Below are 18,042 nucleotides of genomic sequence, written 5' to 3'. Positions count from 1 at the left end.
GAAGCTCAAGTACTATAAAGAAGCACTCGATTTCAGTAATATCCAGTACCACATTTTTTTTTTTTAATTACACAAATTCTAGGTCAGTAGTGCCACACTGGTGACTCACTAGGAACTCGAGTTCACTAAACTCGAGTACTATTTAGAACTTGATTTTCTGGAACTCGATTACTAAAAATGTGGTAAATTGCTAAATATTTTTTAAACAGTGTTAGTTTGACACAAATTTTGCCAAAACGTGGTATTTGGCTATTTTCGCCTGATGTAAAATGCATTAATTTGAATTCACCACTTATATCAAGAATGAACTCAGTTAAACTTATTAATACTTATTCAATAATTTTAAAATTATACAAACCCTAACATTCATATCTAAAACAAAATAACACAAAAATAAGTAAAACAAATACATAAGTTTTATTTCTACACAATATCAACATCCCAAAATATAAAACAAAATTACAAATGACTTATTGGATAACTCATTTGACAAAGAATAAAAACATATAAGAAATTCACAATTTTAAAAATTAATTTTATAATTTATTATTAATTGTGGTTGGCACTTTACTTCAATTTGAGATATACATTAAAATTTGATTGTTTACTTATTTATACATGGTCTCTTTTATGAATATCATATCATTGTTAAACAACACATACTCTAGGAAATATCATAATTTATTTTGAAAAGCCATTTATTTGGACATAAATTGTTAAAAAATAGGTCTAAGCATTCATAATTTATGCTAATTTGATACTTTGGCTTCACTATTTTCACACTTGTGAATGTTTCTCACACATGTCTACAATTTAAATTTATAGTTTTAATTCTACTGTAACCAGATTATCTTGGCATGTACTTTGCTATTTGATATCTAAAAATCTTTACTCATTACAGAATGCTCAACCATTCATCTTTCAATTAATTTGCATACAGCTATATCAATGTCTCAATTGTTTTTTTAAAACCCACAACAAACAATTAAACCAATATTGTCTTAATTTTATTATTTTTTTACCAAAAAAAAGGTTTTATAAAATGGTTCGGATTCGGGTCGGGTTGTGGGTCAGGTCGGGTTGACCTGCAAAAAACACGGGTTGAGTCACGAGTCAACCCATTTTTGCTTCAGGTCAAAAAATCGGGTTCGGGTTGGGTCAGAAAATTTTGACCTGTTTTGCCATGTCTACACAAGACAAATCATTGATAATTGCCAAGTGGGTTCACTACTATTATTTAAGAATTGAAAGACTTTGAATGGTATTTAGTGGCGGGCTACCTTATAGTCATAGAGGGGAACTTCCACCTTTCTAATTGTATCGCATCGAGACACGAGTTTTGACATTTTTTTTTTTTTTTGTCAATTTTACTATACACACGGACCCTAATGTAGGTGTAGTTGTATTCTACTAGGATACACATAGCCATTGGGATTAAAATTAGTCGTTGTCCCATGCAGTGCATGGGAAGTTATTGAATATTAGATTTTTAAAAGATCATTAAATTTGTTTATGTTGCATTTTTTTTAAGGTAGTTTAAGAGATATCAAATCCTCATTTCATTACAATTTAACAGAAGCATTTTCCTGCAATTAAGATGGTGCTGCCATGTAGGAAAAATGTCCATCTAAAATTTAGCCATGTATAAGTTAAAAAGCGATAAATTATATTGTTTGACAACCTTAACACCATTTGATAGTCTTTGTGTGTATATATAATAAAAAAAACGGTTAAAATAAAATAAAAATGGCTTGCAACTAAAAAAAAAAAACTAGCGATACAGAGAAAGGGAAGGAGAAAAAAAAAAAGCTTGTGATATAGAGGAGACAGAATTCGTACGGCTGGCCATCACCATCCCTTGCCAGACTTAGACCACTGCAACCGACACTGATAACCTAAAGGTGCATGCAAGAATTGAGATACGGAGATAGAGAAAGGCCGATATAGATAAATAGAGAGACAAACCATCAGATCCATATCCTCCACCGATTAGTCTCTTTTTTTTGGTTCTTTAAATTTGGGTTTAAATATGATTTAGGTCTAGGTATTTTGATTGGATTGTATTGGATTGCATTCAGGTTTTGGCTTAGATTCAGTTTTGAGTAAGGAATTTAGGATAGAATGATTTTTAATAATATCAGATATCTGTGTTAGATTTGGTTTTTCTTTTGGATAACAGAACCACCTGATCAAACTCTCTCTCTTTCTAATGCAGTCCCATGACCTTTTTCTTTTTCTTCCTCACACAGTTCTTTCACCTTATTTTCTTAGTCTCCCTATCGTTTTCCCTAACCCATTTACGGATGGCTCTGTCAAAGTCATGTGAGTATTGTCTACAAATTTAGAGTGTTTTTTTTTTCTTAATTTTTCAAATATTGTAGTTGATCAGTAATATAGATATGCTACGTTGCTCAAATCATGATTTAGTTTTATGTCTAAAACTATTGCCTTTGCGTTTAGTTCTTAGATTGGCAGTTTTTAAGAGTTTTTTTTTAATAAATTTTTTTAATATTGTAAATTGTAATAGCTCATTAGTATAGATCTGCTACATTGCTCAAACTATGATTTAGTTTTATGGCTAAAACTATTTGGAAAATTAAAAAAAGAAGAAGAAATTTTGTTTTTTTTGTTTTTTTGTTTTTGGGTTTGTGTGTGTGTGTGTGTGTGTTTGTTTGATATGTTAGTAATTGCATTTGAATGATATTTTTGGCCATTGATATGTCAAGCTATTATAATGGGTCCAATGAGATAATTTTTTTAAAATACTAATTTTATGATATTTACCTGTTTAGGATTATTGAATAATTTTCATTGTTCGTATTTGTTAACTATCCTGAAATATTGAAACAGTGGTTCCTGCAAATTTTATGGGTTTTTCTCTTAAAAGACCATAATTTGCCAATTGGGTTATATATGAATTTTTTGGTTTTAGGATCAATTAGTTCAAGTTGGTTTCTTTTTATATCTGTATATGGTTCTTATATATGTTTGTATATATTATATTAATACTCTTCTTGCTAGCAAGGTTATGGGATTTTGATTCTATAATAGCCTATATGGGTTATATACTTATATATGATTTTTTTGGATTTTAGGATACTTAATTAAATTGGTTTTTTTCCCTGCGTATTTGAAGTTTTGAACTCAATTTGATTTCACATTCCACGCAACACAATACTTGAACTTACCAAGCTTGAGTTCTTCGTAAATACGAAACTTGAGCGTAATGCTCTTTTTTTTTATTTTATTTTTTTTTTTTTTTCTTTTGTGGTACTCGAAATGACCAAGCTCAAGTTCCTTGTATGGAACTCAAGTTTGGTAAGCTCGAGTTCTTTGTACTATTTTTTTTTTAATTAACAAATAAACATAAACATAAAAATAAGTATTCTTTTTTCATCTGAATGCACAAACATATGTTTTTATTTATTTAAATAGAAGCATTATAAAAAATAGAAATTTTAATTTCAAAATATTAATTTTTAGGCCACTCATACCCCTTGTTCATTCATTTTTAACACACTCATAAATTTCAAACTTCTCGGAAGCATTATGGTCAAATTGGTTAAAATATTGGGGGTTACAATGAGAAATTAGAACAACATGTAAAAGAAAAATCTCACTCCATTTTTAGCCATGAGCTCACCGAAAGAAGTTTAAGCTACATATTGTTAATTTATCAATCCTGTTCCGAATTACCGTATGGTTAAATGATTGATAAGTATTGTAGAAAGAGTGGACCACTTGGATATAAAGAATAACTTACATCTTACCATGTCTGGATATGTAAGTTCTTGACTTGCAATGTTTCTAAGAGGAATGTGAACGATTTTTCTGTACATCTAAATGTTTGGCTGATGATGTGAAAGTTGCTTTGGCAACTTTTTTTTCCTGACGAGTTGTAGCACACCATGTTTAGATATCTTTCACTGTTTTCTCATAAAACACATCGTGAAATTGTGTTTTCTAAATTTAAAAGCCAAATCTGAATGCTTTTTCATGTTTAAATTTCACAATAATCGAATCTGTTTTTCTGTATTGATAAAATCTGTTTCTACGTTAATAAAATTTGCTCTCTGCACATCATGTTTACTGTATATTCAAACCTGCTTACTGCATTCATAAAATCTGTTTTCTGCATTAACAATTTCTAGCTTTCTGTTTAAAATTATTTTTTGTTTAGCATTATTTAAAAAATTATTCACTGTTTTTTCTGCATAAATTATTCTCTGTTTACTACATAAATTGTTCATTGTTTTCTCATAAAATGCCTAGTGAAATTGTGTTTTCTAAATTTAAAAGCCAAATCTGATTCAAAAATATTCATGACTTTGATTCAAAAGGCTCTTGATGGTTTACACGATGTTTTCTTATATAATATATATGCTATCCCATGTTTGTTTGTATTTATTAGATCTTGTCTTCAATTAGATGTTAGTGTAAATGTACCATAACTATGTAGCCCTATTCCTAATAGATTGACTCCCAAATATCATATCCAAATTATAAGAAATCCCAAGGAGGCTACAATTGCAGAATTTACACTTTCTAGATTTGGATTTGTTTGAATATGTAAATCAATCGCGAATATAGTCCAAGTAATAAATGCCCAAGTTTCCTTCGGATTAATGCATTTCGGTTAAAAAACCAAAAGTAGCAAAGCCTTGGGTAAAAATAGGCATTGGCCCAGTTATTGCACTTAAATGGTTTTTCTATTTTTTTAAATATGCAACCATATGAATAATGGACAAACTCCATGAAAGAAAAATGAATGATTCGTATAAATCACTTAATGATAAATGCCTCGAATAAATCAGATTTGGCATTTAAATTTAGAAAACACAATTTCAAGAGGTGTTTTATGAGAAAACAATGAACAATTTATGCAGTGAACAGAGAATAATTTATGCAAAAAAATAGTGAACAATTTTTTAAATAATGCTAAACATAAAATAATTTTATGTAGAATGCTAGAAATAGTTTTGTAGAAAACAGTGAACAATTTTTATGAGAAAACAGTGATCAAATTTAATTAATGCTAAAAAAAGATTTTATGAATGCAGTCAGCAGATTTGAATATATAGTAAACATGATGTGCAGAGAGCAAATTTTAGTAACGTAGAAACAGAATTTATCAATGCAGAAAAACATATTTGATTATTGTGAAATTTAAACATGAAAAAGCATTCAGATTTGGTTTTTAAATTTAGAAAACACAATTTCACTAGGTGTTTTATGAGAAAACAGTGAATGATATCTAAACATGGTGTGCTACAATTCGCCAAGAAAAAAAGTTGCCAAAGCAACTTTCACATCATCAACCAAACATTTGGATGCATAGAAAAATCTTTCACATTCCTCTTAGAAACACTGCAAGTCAAGAACTTACATATCTAGACGTGGTAAGACATAAGTTCTTCTTTATATCCATGTGGTCCACTCTTTTTGTAATACTTATCAATCATTTAACCATAGAGTAATTCAGAATAGGATTGATAAAGTAACAATATGTAGCTTAAACTTCTTTCGGTGTGGTCATGGCTAAAAATGGAGTGAGATTTTTCTTTTACATGTTGTTTTAATTTCTCATTGTAACCCCCAATATTTTAACCAATTTGACCATAACGCTTCCGAGAAGTTTGAAATTTATGAGTGTGTTAAAAATGAATGAACAAGGGGTATGAGTGGCCTAAAAATTAATATTTTGAAATTAGAATTTCTATATTTTATATTGCTCCTATTTAAATAAATAAAAACATATGTTTGTGCATTCAAATGAAAAAATTACTTATTTTTATGTTTATGTTTATTTGTTGATTATAAAAATAAAATAAAATAAAAAGTACAAGGAACTCGAGCCTACCAAACTTGAGTACCATAGAAGAAAAAAAAAGAGCATTACACTCAAGTTTTGTATTTACAAAGAACTCAAGTTTGGTAATCTCGAGTATTGTGTTGCATGGAACTCGAGTTTACCAAGTTCGAGTTTCATGTGGCATGTTTTCAATAAAAAATCCACGTTAACACAAATTTTTTTATGAAACTCGAGTGTTTTAAAACTCGACTTACACAACAAACTCGAGTTTCATAAACTCGAGTTTCAAAAAAGTGGTATTTTGCTACTTATATTGCAAACGGTGGCATGTTGCTAATAATTTTCGCGATAAGTGGTAAATGGCCGATTTGGCCTTCCACCATTTCATACACCTGTTGAATGGTCAAATATGTTTCTTTGCCTAGAGAGTGAAAATTAGGCACACAAAGAATTAGAAGGTGCACATCAACCCCATGGTGCATGAAGTGGAAAAACTTGATATGATAATATTTTTCTATTTACCAAGATAGGCTTATATTGTTTGCAATACTAATTCCACCTACTGATTTTATCATTTAGAATGTATTTAATGATATGGTGGAATAAAAAGCTTCTTTGACGTGGAAATAGTTCGAGAGCCCTTAGAAACCATGATCCTAAATGAAATAAGAAATAAATGCAAAGTGAATTGACACATGACTTAATGGGATGAATATGCGTATGATGCTTCATTAAATGGATGCAATCTAGATGAAATGAACATGAATACATGACAAAAAATATGCATTAAGGCCAATTACAAGGTTTATAAATCAATCACGTCACTCAAACGATGGTTACACAATAAAATGTCACTCGTGTCTTGTTGAAAACATGGTGTGCAACATGAAAACAACCATGGATTAAGTGAAGGATCAACCACAAAAATGTCCAAAATTTACACTCACATGGCCTCAATGGCACCAAAGGTGAAAAACTCCATTATGTACAAACATTTGACAAAAAGAAATTAAAAAAAAAAATAATAATAATAAATAAATAAATAAAAAAGAAGACTCAAGAACAATATCAAAACTTGTTAAAACCCCAATTCATAAAACTAGATTTGAATCTAAATGATTTTATGATGTAAATGCAAGAAAATATCATGAGATTACCTTGATTTGATGAGTGAAAGATGTTGGAATTAATCAAAGTTATGGTTAAACTGAAATTTGATAGAGTGTGAAATAGATAGGGTTTAGTTTACCAAGAGAAAGAAAACCAAAGGTCAAATCATTAAAATACATGTTTTAAATATGTCTAAGAATCTCAATTGATCTAGTGTCTACCGAGACATTTTGTATGACCTTTGTTGGCCGAGCGTCTAATGAAAATGCTTGCAATGCAAAATACAAAAGTTTGAAGTCTCAGCTCTCACAGAGATACCATATTAACTACAAAAAAGATTGCTATTAGCGACGGTCAGAGTTTGTCGCAACAACACAAAAAGCCGTCGCCAATTAGTAGTGCCGACGGTAAAAGGCCGTCGACGTCCGTCGGCAAAAGCCTTGTCGATAATACTATATTACCGACAAGGCCGTCGCTAACACTCATTTTCGATCGTAAAAAGCCGTTGTAAACAATTCATTTTTTCTATCGAAAATACTTCTTCATACGAGGAAGTTGGACGACCAAATACATTTTGTGATGAACAAAGGCCGTCGTTAATGTATTTTTTCGACGACTAAAAGTCGTCATAAATACTTGATTTGTCGTCGAAAATACAACTTCGTGCAAGGAAGTTGGATGACCAAATATATTTTGCGACGAACTAAGGCCATTGTTAATGTATTTTTTCGATGACTAAAAGTCGTTGTAAATAATTGATTTGCCGTCAAAAAATACAATTTTAAACGATAAAGTTAAACGACCAAATTCATTTTGCGACGAACTATTGCCATCATTAATATATTTTTCTCAACGACCAAAAGCTATCGTAAATATTTAGCTTTTCGTCAAAAATACAAATTCTTAGTGACCATTTACTTTTTTTCAACGAACTTTGACTGTTATTAAAAATTAGTTACCACGTCACTAATAAATTATTTGCAACAATATAGCTTCATCGAAAAAGAAAAGGTCATTTATATTACTTTAATTGCAACAAAAAAATTATGTTAAAAAAGAAACACATAAATTACATGAAAGTAAATAAAATAATATATAAATTACAAACATACATCTCATAAAAAATTCTCCATTCAAATAACAAGTACAAATCCATAATTGTTCAAGACTAATAAGTGAATAATGCAATAAAAATGAAAATATTAAAAGGTCTACAAAATAGCATGATGTTCAATAATACATGAAAGTTATATTATATACTTCACTAAACTTGAAAGCATAAGTATTGGAAGATTAGTCATCATCTGAGCCAGTTTCCTCTACTTGAGAGTCACCTTCCTCCTTAAAGTCATCTTGTGTAATTATTCACACTACGATCTCTTCCCTAACATTGGTCTGCAATATTTTAGATTAAATTGAATAAATATACAAAAATTATAACTACACAAATTTTTATATTTACAGTAAATAATAAAGAATTAACTAAAATATATTCATTTAAAAACATTAACACAATCACCATGATAAATGACAAAACATTAAAAATAAATTCTTACTACCGACATAAACATTGCATCTATCATAAATTCTTACTACTGTCAAGAACCTTGTAGTTCTCCTATGAATGAGAACTTTCAAGAATACATCCGCTGCCAATAACCACATTAATAGTACATCCCCATCACTCTTAACAATGTATCCATCACCACAACAAGTCACATAAAATTATATATGCACCAAGAATAGCAATTAATTGAAAATTATAATAAGCAAATTTATCACTTATTTCAACAAACTCAATAAAATAGAAAAAAAAATAATGTTGGTTATATTGGAAATAAATTATATGTGTAATAGGTGCTTGCATATAATTAAGACTAATCAACAGATTGGTTGGGACCACCAATACACAGATTGTGGTGTGCCTTTGTTTTAGAATCTCTTTCCCTCTCCTCTGTGTGTATGTTTGTTTCTCAAAAAAAAAAAAAAAAAATTGTCAAGAACTTTGCCTACAATATGATTGTATATTATGAAAGAGATATATCTAAACCAAACCCAAAATTTAGATTAAATAAATCAACCAACAAATCCATTTACTAATCCACTACATTAACAAAATAAATCAGATTATAAGGATTTAAGAAAACTAACCTGAGCTATAGAGGTGGGAACTTTTTCTTCTTCTTCATTTTCTTAGTGAGTGAATTAGAGTGTTAGTATTTAGTGAGTAAAAGGGAGGCGTGGGATTGAAAAAAGAAAAAGGGGGGCGTACTGTAGCTTCTTTTGTCTTTTCTAGGAGGGAACTAGAGGTAGGGTTTTGACTTTTCTTTTTCTTTTTCTTTTTTTTTTTTAAGTTAAAATGATAATGTGTGATTTTTTTTACAACAATATATAACGTGGGGCTGGGTTTTTATAGCAATGTGACTTTTTTTTTTTATTAAAATTATGTATTTTGTTTATGACAATATGTCACTTTCTTTTTTTGGTCACTTTGAAATATCACTTTTTTTAATTATTATTATTATTATTAATAAAAGATAGAAACACTATGAAATCTCACTTCTTGCAATTTTTTTTTAGCAAGTATTCTTTTAAAAAAGTCAGGGAAATATAATCTCAATATTGTTTAGGTGGATTTATTTTATGGAAATATAATCTCAATGTTTAAAAATAAATAAAAATAAACTTTGTGTATTTTATTTGGGAAAACCACTCCATTTGATGGGAAAAACATTTTCCATATTTGTTAAATTAATATTAAGAATGTTGTGTACTAATCTGCTCACAAATTTTCAAAATTATCTTATTTCATAATTAAAATTCATTGATATCAATTTTTAATTAAAGAGTATTTTAAAATATTTAGTATGACATTTTTTAAAAGTTTTTCAACAGGTTGTGGAAAGAATTGTTGTTGCAAGTATTTTGGTGCTTGATAAACTTTGCATTATTATTCTATAATTTTCAGTATTGTATATACTATTCATTGTTAAAATTTGATGAAGAAAATTTTATAAAAAAGCATGATAATCGAAAAAAACCCTAAAATACAAACCAATACTTAAAACCCACTCAAAACCTCCCTATTCAACCTAATTTGATCCTATCGAGTGGTCATAGACCCAACTTCGATGGTTGACCATGTTTGACCAAATATTGACCAAGTTTTGCAAACTTTGACTACTCATTTCTCACAATCTAACCGTCTAATTGTTGTCATACTTCGCCAACACCAATATCTCACCACATTCTTCCAATCCAACGGTTGGATTTTGGATTTGAGTCTAGAGCATTATAGACATGTGTTGTTGTACCAAAACACCAAGAAATTTTGATTGGTTATGTTCTCCTAATCCAATCGTTTGATTGAGCTCAAAATCCATCAAAACCAATATTTTATCCCACTCTTTCAATCTAATGGTCAAATTTTTAAATAAACTCTGGCATAAGATGGATGCATGTCGTTGTATCCACCTATCATGAAACTTCAATCAATAAAAATATTCAATACTCTTCCAAGAAAGTTATAAACTATATAAATATTACTAAGAATTGAGAAAATGACCTACAAAATGCAACCAAAAACTTGCAAAATGACCCCAATGGATTTGCATATGACCTTTGACTTTGCCATTTTTAAACTTGAAGCTAATAAAAGCATAAAAACCCAAAAAACCTTAAAACACATACCAATACCCAAAACCCACTTAAAACCTCCTGATCTACCTAATTTGATCAAATTCAGTGCTCCTGGAACCAACTTTGAAGTTTGACCAAAGATTGACCAAGTTTAATAGACTTTGACGAAGTTTTGCAAAATTTGACTGTTCTGTTCTCACAATTTGATTTTCTGATTGTCACTGTAATTTACAAACACAAATATTTCATCACATTCTACCAATCCAACGGTCAGATTTTGGATCTCTGTTTGGTTGCATGATGGACTGTGTTGTTGTACCCACCCACTGGGAAACTTTGATTAACCTCGTTGACACAATCCAACCATCCAAAATGGCTAAAATATGCCATTAAAGCTAGGAAATAACAAAAATACCCATAAACTTCTAAAGTGACAAAAGTGCCCCTAAAAGCTTCAAAATAAATGACCAATATTGCCCTTAAGTACTTGGAGGGTCTTAAAAGATTTTTTTTTTTTTTTGTGCAATTTTTAAAATTAAGAAAAGAATCTAGATTTTTAAGACAAAATTGAGGAAAATTACCATTCAAAGAAAATAATAATTTTTTATGGCCAAATGTTTGTTGGAAATCACCTTTATTGTGACAGATTTACCTTACCGTCACTAATACCTTCTTTTCTTAAGAAAATTTTAACTATTAATGATGACCAAAATGTCCATCGCAAATAACAATGCAATATATAGTGATGGAAAACAATCATCAAACACATAAAAATAAGGGCATGAATTCCCCCATTTTAAAAAAATTACCATTGTCAACGGCTTAGGTCCATCGCAAATATTATTTATTGGGAGGAATCCAATTCTATCATTAGTACATTTTTTCTTTTAAAGAAAATTAACTATTTACGACAATCAGCATGTTCGTCGCAAATACAAACTCAATTAGAAAAATAATAAAAAATTAATTATGATGGATAAATGTCGTCACAAATATTGTGAAAAGTAAGGGGGAAATTTTCCCTCCAAAATCTTTCCCCATTTTCGATGGCTTCATGGTTGTCACTAATACATTCTTTTATATTTACGATGGAAGAATGTTTGTCGCAAATAATAACACCCTAAAAAATATATATTTTGTATTTTCGACGTACAAAAGTCGTCACAGGTGTTACTAGTTCCGACGGTTTTTATTTGGTCGTCGTAAATAATACTTTATTAGCGATGAACATTTTTATGCCATCGTAAAAAGTATGGCGGGAAAAATTCCCTCCAAAACAAATCATATTTTCGACAAAAATAATAGGCATTTTCGACAATCTCATTTTGCCGTCACAAATGTTTTAATATTTGACGAGTAATTGTCGACGAAAGAGACTTGCCGTCGAAAAAGCTAGTTTTTTCGACAGCTTTTTGTAGTCGTCGAAAAAGTTTTGTCGCAAATAACAATCTTTTTTGTAGTGTAATTCACTCTCCACAAGTAAAAATTACTCCAAAAAAGATCAAAAATACAGAAAAACATATCTTTGGCTCTTACACAAAGAATTTAATATGTATATAGGCGTTTGGACTAGAGTTGTTGGTTCTACATCGTTTGCCAACTTCGTAGATCTTGAGGAAGGCTTATGTCTTGGTCAAAGTCATAGATGTCCTCTACTCCATGAAAAGTGGGAAATTTGTGATCTAATTTATGACATGTTGGTTTCCACTGCCCTATAAGAGGGCTTAAGATGTTGACTACATACCCTATATCCGGTCTTTGGTATGGCTTGGGAGTAGTACAATGTCCTGCAAGCTCAGCCACTCTGTATAAGCTCTCCATGGTTTCCTCATCAGGGTTAATAGTTTGGTCAATTGCCTTGGCGATGCTCTCCTTGTTGTTTAGAATCCTGCAAAACCATGTGACCAGATGAGGGTTGTCATCTGGCAGAGTATCATCTACTGCTTTTCTTCCGGTAATCAGTTGCATCAACACCACTCCAAATGCATATACATCTGCTTTGGTGGTCACTCTTCCGGTAGCTGTTGATAAGGAAAGGAAGTCATCATACTAACTTGTAATGGTTCAACTAGTGACATCTAACTAGAAAATAATTATTCATGGTGAACATTGGTGTCAACAAACTTGGTATGACACAAGCACATGAAGAGAAAAGATTACATATGACCAACAACAACAAATAACAACAAGTCCTAGCCTCAAATCGTAGAGTCATTTATAGATCTTTAATAAATTAGTCAAAGTCGATTATACGTATATAGTGGCATAGTCAAAATTTAAGTCGAGAGGTTGGGAAAAATTAAAATACATGAATGGAATTAATCATAAAAATATTAATATATATGAATAATATATATGTAAAATAATGAAATTATCATACAAAATAAAATGTAAATGTAAATTGTAATTTATTTTTCATTCTTAGATTCATTTACTTAGTTGCTCTCAATATTTTTCCATATTTTTTAAATTCCTTCATGATTTTTTTTTTCCGAAAATTTAATCTATCAAAATAAATTGAGAAAATAAATAAAATATAAAAGTGTTAAAAATATAACAACATGCCTGGAAAATTGTATAGTAAGTGTATTGATGCTTTAAAAAAAATTATAAAATTCAATATTTCTTTATCTATATTTCTAATTATTTAAATTTTGAGTTTATAACAAAAATCTAAAGGTAGAATGTAAGATTTACAAGAAATTAAATATCAAGTTGGGTAGGTAGGATGAAGAAAATAATATTTATAAACTTGTTAAGACTAGGGAAATGAAATAAAGAGACTTGCATGGCATCCAATGCATTAATGACATAAAAGAGTGGGGAGTGATGTGGACTTCCAGCCCATAAATGAAATAATTTTTTTTTTAATACACGATAGAATTTCTACTCTAGTCTAATCTAAGTGTATATGTGTGTGAAACTTCCTCCTGAAAACTTGAACCCAGCCCTTACCCCCCACACCCCACAAGTACTTATACTTGTGGAGTGACCATCGCATCAATGGTGCGCGGTGGTAGCCCATTCATTCCTAATAACACTAAATTACTAAATTATTGAAGGTTGTACTAAATTACTAATAACACTAGCTCCTTTGTCAATGAAAAGAATGAGAGAATATCTACGGCATTATTATTATACACAAATAAGAAAGTTAACTAACTCAAGTATCACAGAAACTTCGGCTGACATCAGGGACGAACCTAGGTGGGGGCCCGGGCTCCCCTAGTCCAATTTGTTTTTTTAGTTATTATATATTTAATTTTTGTAGTTGGGCCTCCTTTCTAAACCTTAGGCTCTCTTCTGCTAGATAAGCCTAGTTAGTCTCACCCAAATAGCAATTATCTAACCCAAAAACTTAACAAAAATATAAAAACATTCACAATGGTGATTGTATTTTAGCAAAAAAAAATTTATTTTACAACCAAAGAACCAAAAAATCATGTATTATTGGAGAAACTAAAGCTAAATTTTTTTGTAATTACAATACTAGTTGACTATAGCAAGTTGTTAAAAGTAAAATACAATATTTTATTAAAATTATATATTTTCCTTCAATTAAAAAACTCAAATTCTCTCTCTTCCTTTATTATTTTAATGAGTTGTATATATTATTTTAAATAAAATGATAAAAAAAAAAATAGAACATTTGCTATTATGTGTATTGTAAAGTGAGATGGTAAAATAAATAAGATAGCTTTTTGATGTGCTAAAAGTTAAAATTTTTAACACCATCACTGTGAATGTTCTAACTTAAAAAATAAAAATAAAAATAAAATTCCTAGCCAGTCTAGTATTGAAAAAAACATTATTTTGTTTTTGTTTTTGTTTTTGTCTTTGTTGGAAAATGATTGCATCTTAATATATTTGGAAACAACGATTTTGTGTATTTATAATTTTTTACTACTATATGAATGCCTATTTGGATTTTTTTTTTCTTTAATCTGTCTTTGGCTAACATTATACTGATACAACCTCAGCAATATGATTTACCCTGAATCCCTGATTGTGCAAATACTTTGGGAGATCGTCCAAGTTTTGAACGACAATTTATCACTATACTCTATCAAATTCAATTAGGACACAAGAACATAAAATCTTAGGCTTTAGTTACCTCCATATTCTGGTGCAAGATAACCAAAAGTCCCAGCTACTCGCGTCGATACAGGATTCTTCCCATCAGGGGCAATTTTAACCAAACCAAAATCTGCAACCTTGGCCCGCATATCATCCCCAAGAAGTATGTTGGAAGGCTTTAAATCTCTATGAATGAAAATTTGGGGAGCTAAAGTATGCAGGTATTCCACTCCTCGTGCCACATCCATCGCTATCTGAATCCTCTGCTTCCAAGTAAGAGGTGAACACCCATTCTCACCCAAATCAAACAAATGTTGTGTTAACGTCCCTTGTGGCATGTACTCATATACCAAAAGCCTCTCGTTGCCATTGATACAGCATCCTAAAAGAGAAACCAAATGAATATGCCTCACTTTAGTAAGGACTGAAATCTCTGCCTGATAATCATTGATTCCTTTGCTACCCCTTGCAGCAGATTCCATCCTTTTCACGGCAACTTTAGTCCCATCATAGTATTCTCCTTTGTAGACAACTCCAAAACCTCCCCTACCCAGAATGTTATCTTCATTGAAATTGTTGGTCACCTGCTTTAGAACTTCAATCGAAATTTCAATATTCGGTACACTAGTTGTGCCTCCATTTTCAGGATTTACCACTCCTCCAAACTTCCTATGCCTGCTACTAACATAACATTTAATTGAGATAAATAACACAACCACAACAAATATGATCACAGCAATAACTATACCAGCAATCATACCAGGCAAGACGGAAGCACCACTTGACCCCGTTCCAGCTTTATTCCCACTAGGCGATGTGCCATTCGTCCCAATCAAAGGATTACCGGTTGTAGTTAGGTTCACAGAATCTCCAAATTTTGGTATCAACCCAGAAAGGTTATTGTTCGAGACATCAAGAACCTGAAGTCTTGTTATGTTGGTCAAAGCATCCGGAATGGAACCCGTCAATTTGTTATCATCCAGAAACAAATTCCTCAACGATGTGAGTTTTGCAAAGGCAGGAGAAATCGTCCCAACAAATTGCTGCTTAGCAAAATTGATAGTGATAATATTACCCTGTGAGTCGCAGATAATGGAAGTCCAGCCAATGCAGGCGTTGTTACCTGTCCAAGATTTGGCTAGCTTGCTTGGATACCCAAATGCTGCAGCGATTTCAAGCAATGTGATCACTTGGTCATCACAAGGACCTGGGGTGTTTTTACAGAAGCTATTGGTACCAAGAGTGTGATTAGTCACGCTAGATGGGAACTGTGGGTAAGGCCCTTGGAGCTCATTGTTATCCAAGGAAACGTTTCTCAATGTGGCAATTGACATCAATGAGTCTGGGATGAGGCCTGTGAGCTGGTTGTCTCTGAGCTGAAGATCGAACAAACTTATACAGTTTGACAAGTCTGGGATTGGACCAATGAACTCGTTCTCAAATAGCCACACTTGGGACAACCGTGTCATCGACGACAACACGTCGATGGTACCCGACAAGCCATTTCTCTGGCTGTTGAGCCTGAGGTTTTGAATCCTGGATCCTCCGAAGGATTGAGGTAAAGTGCCACTGAGATTGTTATTAGTAAGTCGGAGATGTGTAAGATTCGGGAAGGAACCAAAGAAATCTGGTAAAGACCCAAAAATGTTTGTTTCGCTAGCATAGAATCTGAGTAAACCAGTGGACTGATTCAACTCGGTAGGGATGGTCCAAGGTGGAATATTTAGGTTTGCGCTCAAGGATAAGACCTGTAAGTTTGTGAGTCCTTGGAAGAAACCTGAAGGAATGGAGGAGAACTTGTTGTTGTCAAGGTAGAGAAATCGGAGAGAAGTGTGGTTGGCAAAGGAGGGGATTGGTCCAGAGAGAGTTTTCATGGAGAGCAAGAGTATCAAGTCGGGTGAGACTGCCAAGTTCCGAAGGAAGAGTGCCTGAGAGATTCTGATTAATTAATTTGATTACGGTGACATGGCTTCCGTCGCAGCTAACGTTTGTCCACGTGCAGCAGTCTGTGGTGTTGGACCAGCCGCTTGGGGCGGTGCTAAAGGAGGCTAGGACCTTGGCCATGACTGCGGCGTCATCGGCAGATGAAAGAGTTAGAAAGGAGAAAATGAAGGTGGAGAAATAGATCAGCCAAACCATTTGAGGTTGAGAAAGAGTAATGGGTTTGAAGTATGGCAGTCTTGAAGTTCAGTTTGGTTTTTGTTTGCGTTGTTGGGTGTTATATAGGACTTTTTCTCATTTTTAGTACGCAAGAAAGGAGGGAAATGTGAGCCATGTTGGAAGGGCCAAGTTAACTCACCTCATAAAAACATATCTATACAGTCTTTCGTTAACTCGATTTGAATATGATCAAGTCCGCTACAGGAATAGTCATTAGTCACCCCCAACCACAAGACAAATCTTTGATAATTGCCAAGTGGGTTGACTACTATTATTTAAGAATTGAAAGACTTTGAATGATATTTAGTGGCGGGCTACCTCATAGTCATAGAGGGAAACCTCCACCTTTCTAATTGTATCGCACCGGGACACGAGTTTTGACATTTTTTTTTTTTTGAGGAACAACCCAACACGGGTTTTTATTTATTACGTAGGCAAATCTTTAACAACATAACTGAAAATAAGAAAGGGCCAAGTTAACTGTGATAGCACAAAATGTTTTTGGCTATTTATATAACTACATGCAGGTGATTGTGTGTCAGAGACTGGTGAAGCCAAGAGGATCTTTTAATTAAGTTCTACGTACTTTCTAACATCTAAATCAAATATAGTCCCCATTCACTCATGAAATTCAGGTTGAATGATTGGTAAAATCATAAGAGAGACTTGTTCTCATGACGTGCAGTGAATTAGAGAGACACGATTTTCCGTTTCATTAAATTATAAATGTAGGGACACTGATTCAAGGCTTAGTTTCTGGGTGTTAAGTTGTGGTTTTTTCATGTTGATTTACTGGCTATTTGATTGTAATTCATGTAATTATTTCCTTGTATTGATTTGGCTTTTTGGGCCGCAGAAAGATTTTCTCCATTAGATTTTCTGATTTTTCTCTACGATAACAAATCTCTCTTTTTTTTCTTTTCTTTTTTCTTTTTTTAAGAAAACAATGATAAAACCACTCTCTATCTCACTGTTACTGTGTTACTCAAAACAGAAATGAAAAACAGAGACTGGAAAAGATAAACTGAAAAGCTCAAGTGTTATTGCTGTAAAGAGAACAATACAATTCAATAATCATACTGGTGAATGGATACAATATATATACAGGTACATCAGTGAAGGAAGGAGAAGAAGCTCAACGAATTCTGGTATAACAGACTCATAACCGTCTCACACGAGCCATAACAGAACCATACACGTGCGTGATGTAGGGAATTTAACCAAAAATTCCTAACCTGTGAGAA

General features: G+C 31.8%; 1 pseudogene; it reads right to left on the bottom strand.

The window, feature by feature from the left end:
- Window positions 1-12,038: 12,038 nt before the first annotated feature.
- On the bottom strand, window positions 12,039-16,834 carry LOC115955245 (annotated as a pseudogene).
- Between the last annotated feature and the right edge of the window lie 1,208 nt (window positions 16,835-18,042).

This window comes from Quercus lobata, chromosome 8, assembly GCF_001633185.2.
Source record: "Quercus lobata isolate SW786 chromosome 8, ValleyOak3.0 Primary Assembly, whole genome shotgun sequence".
NCBI lineage: Eukaryota > Viridiplantae > Streptophyta > Magnoliopsida > Fagales > Fagaceae > Quercus > Quercus lobata.
Note: the sequence above shows the minus strand (reverse complement) of the source record. Positions and strands in the feature narration are given on the sequence as shown.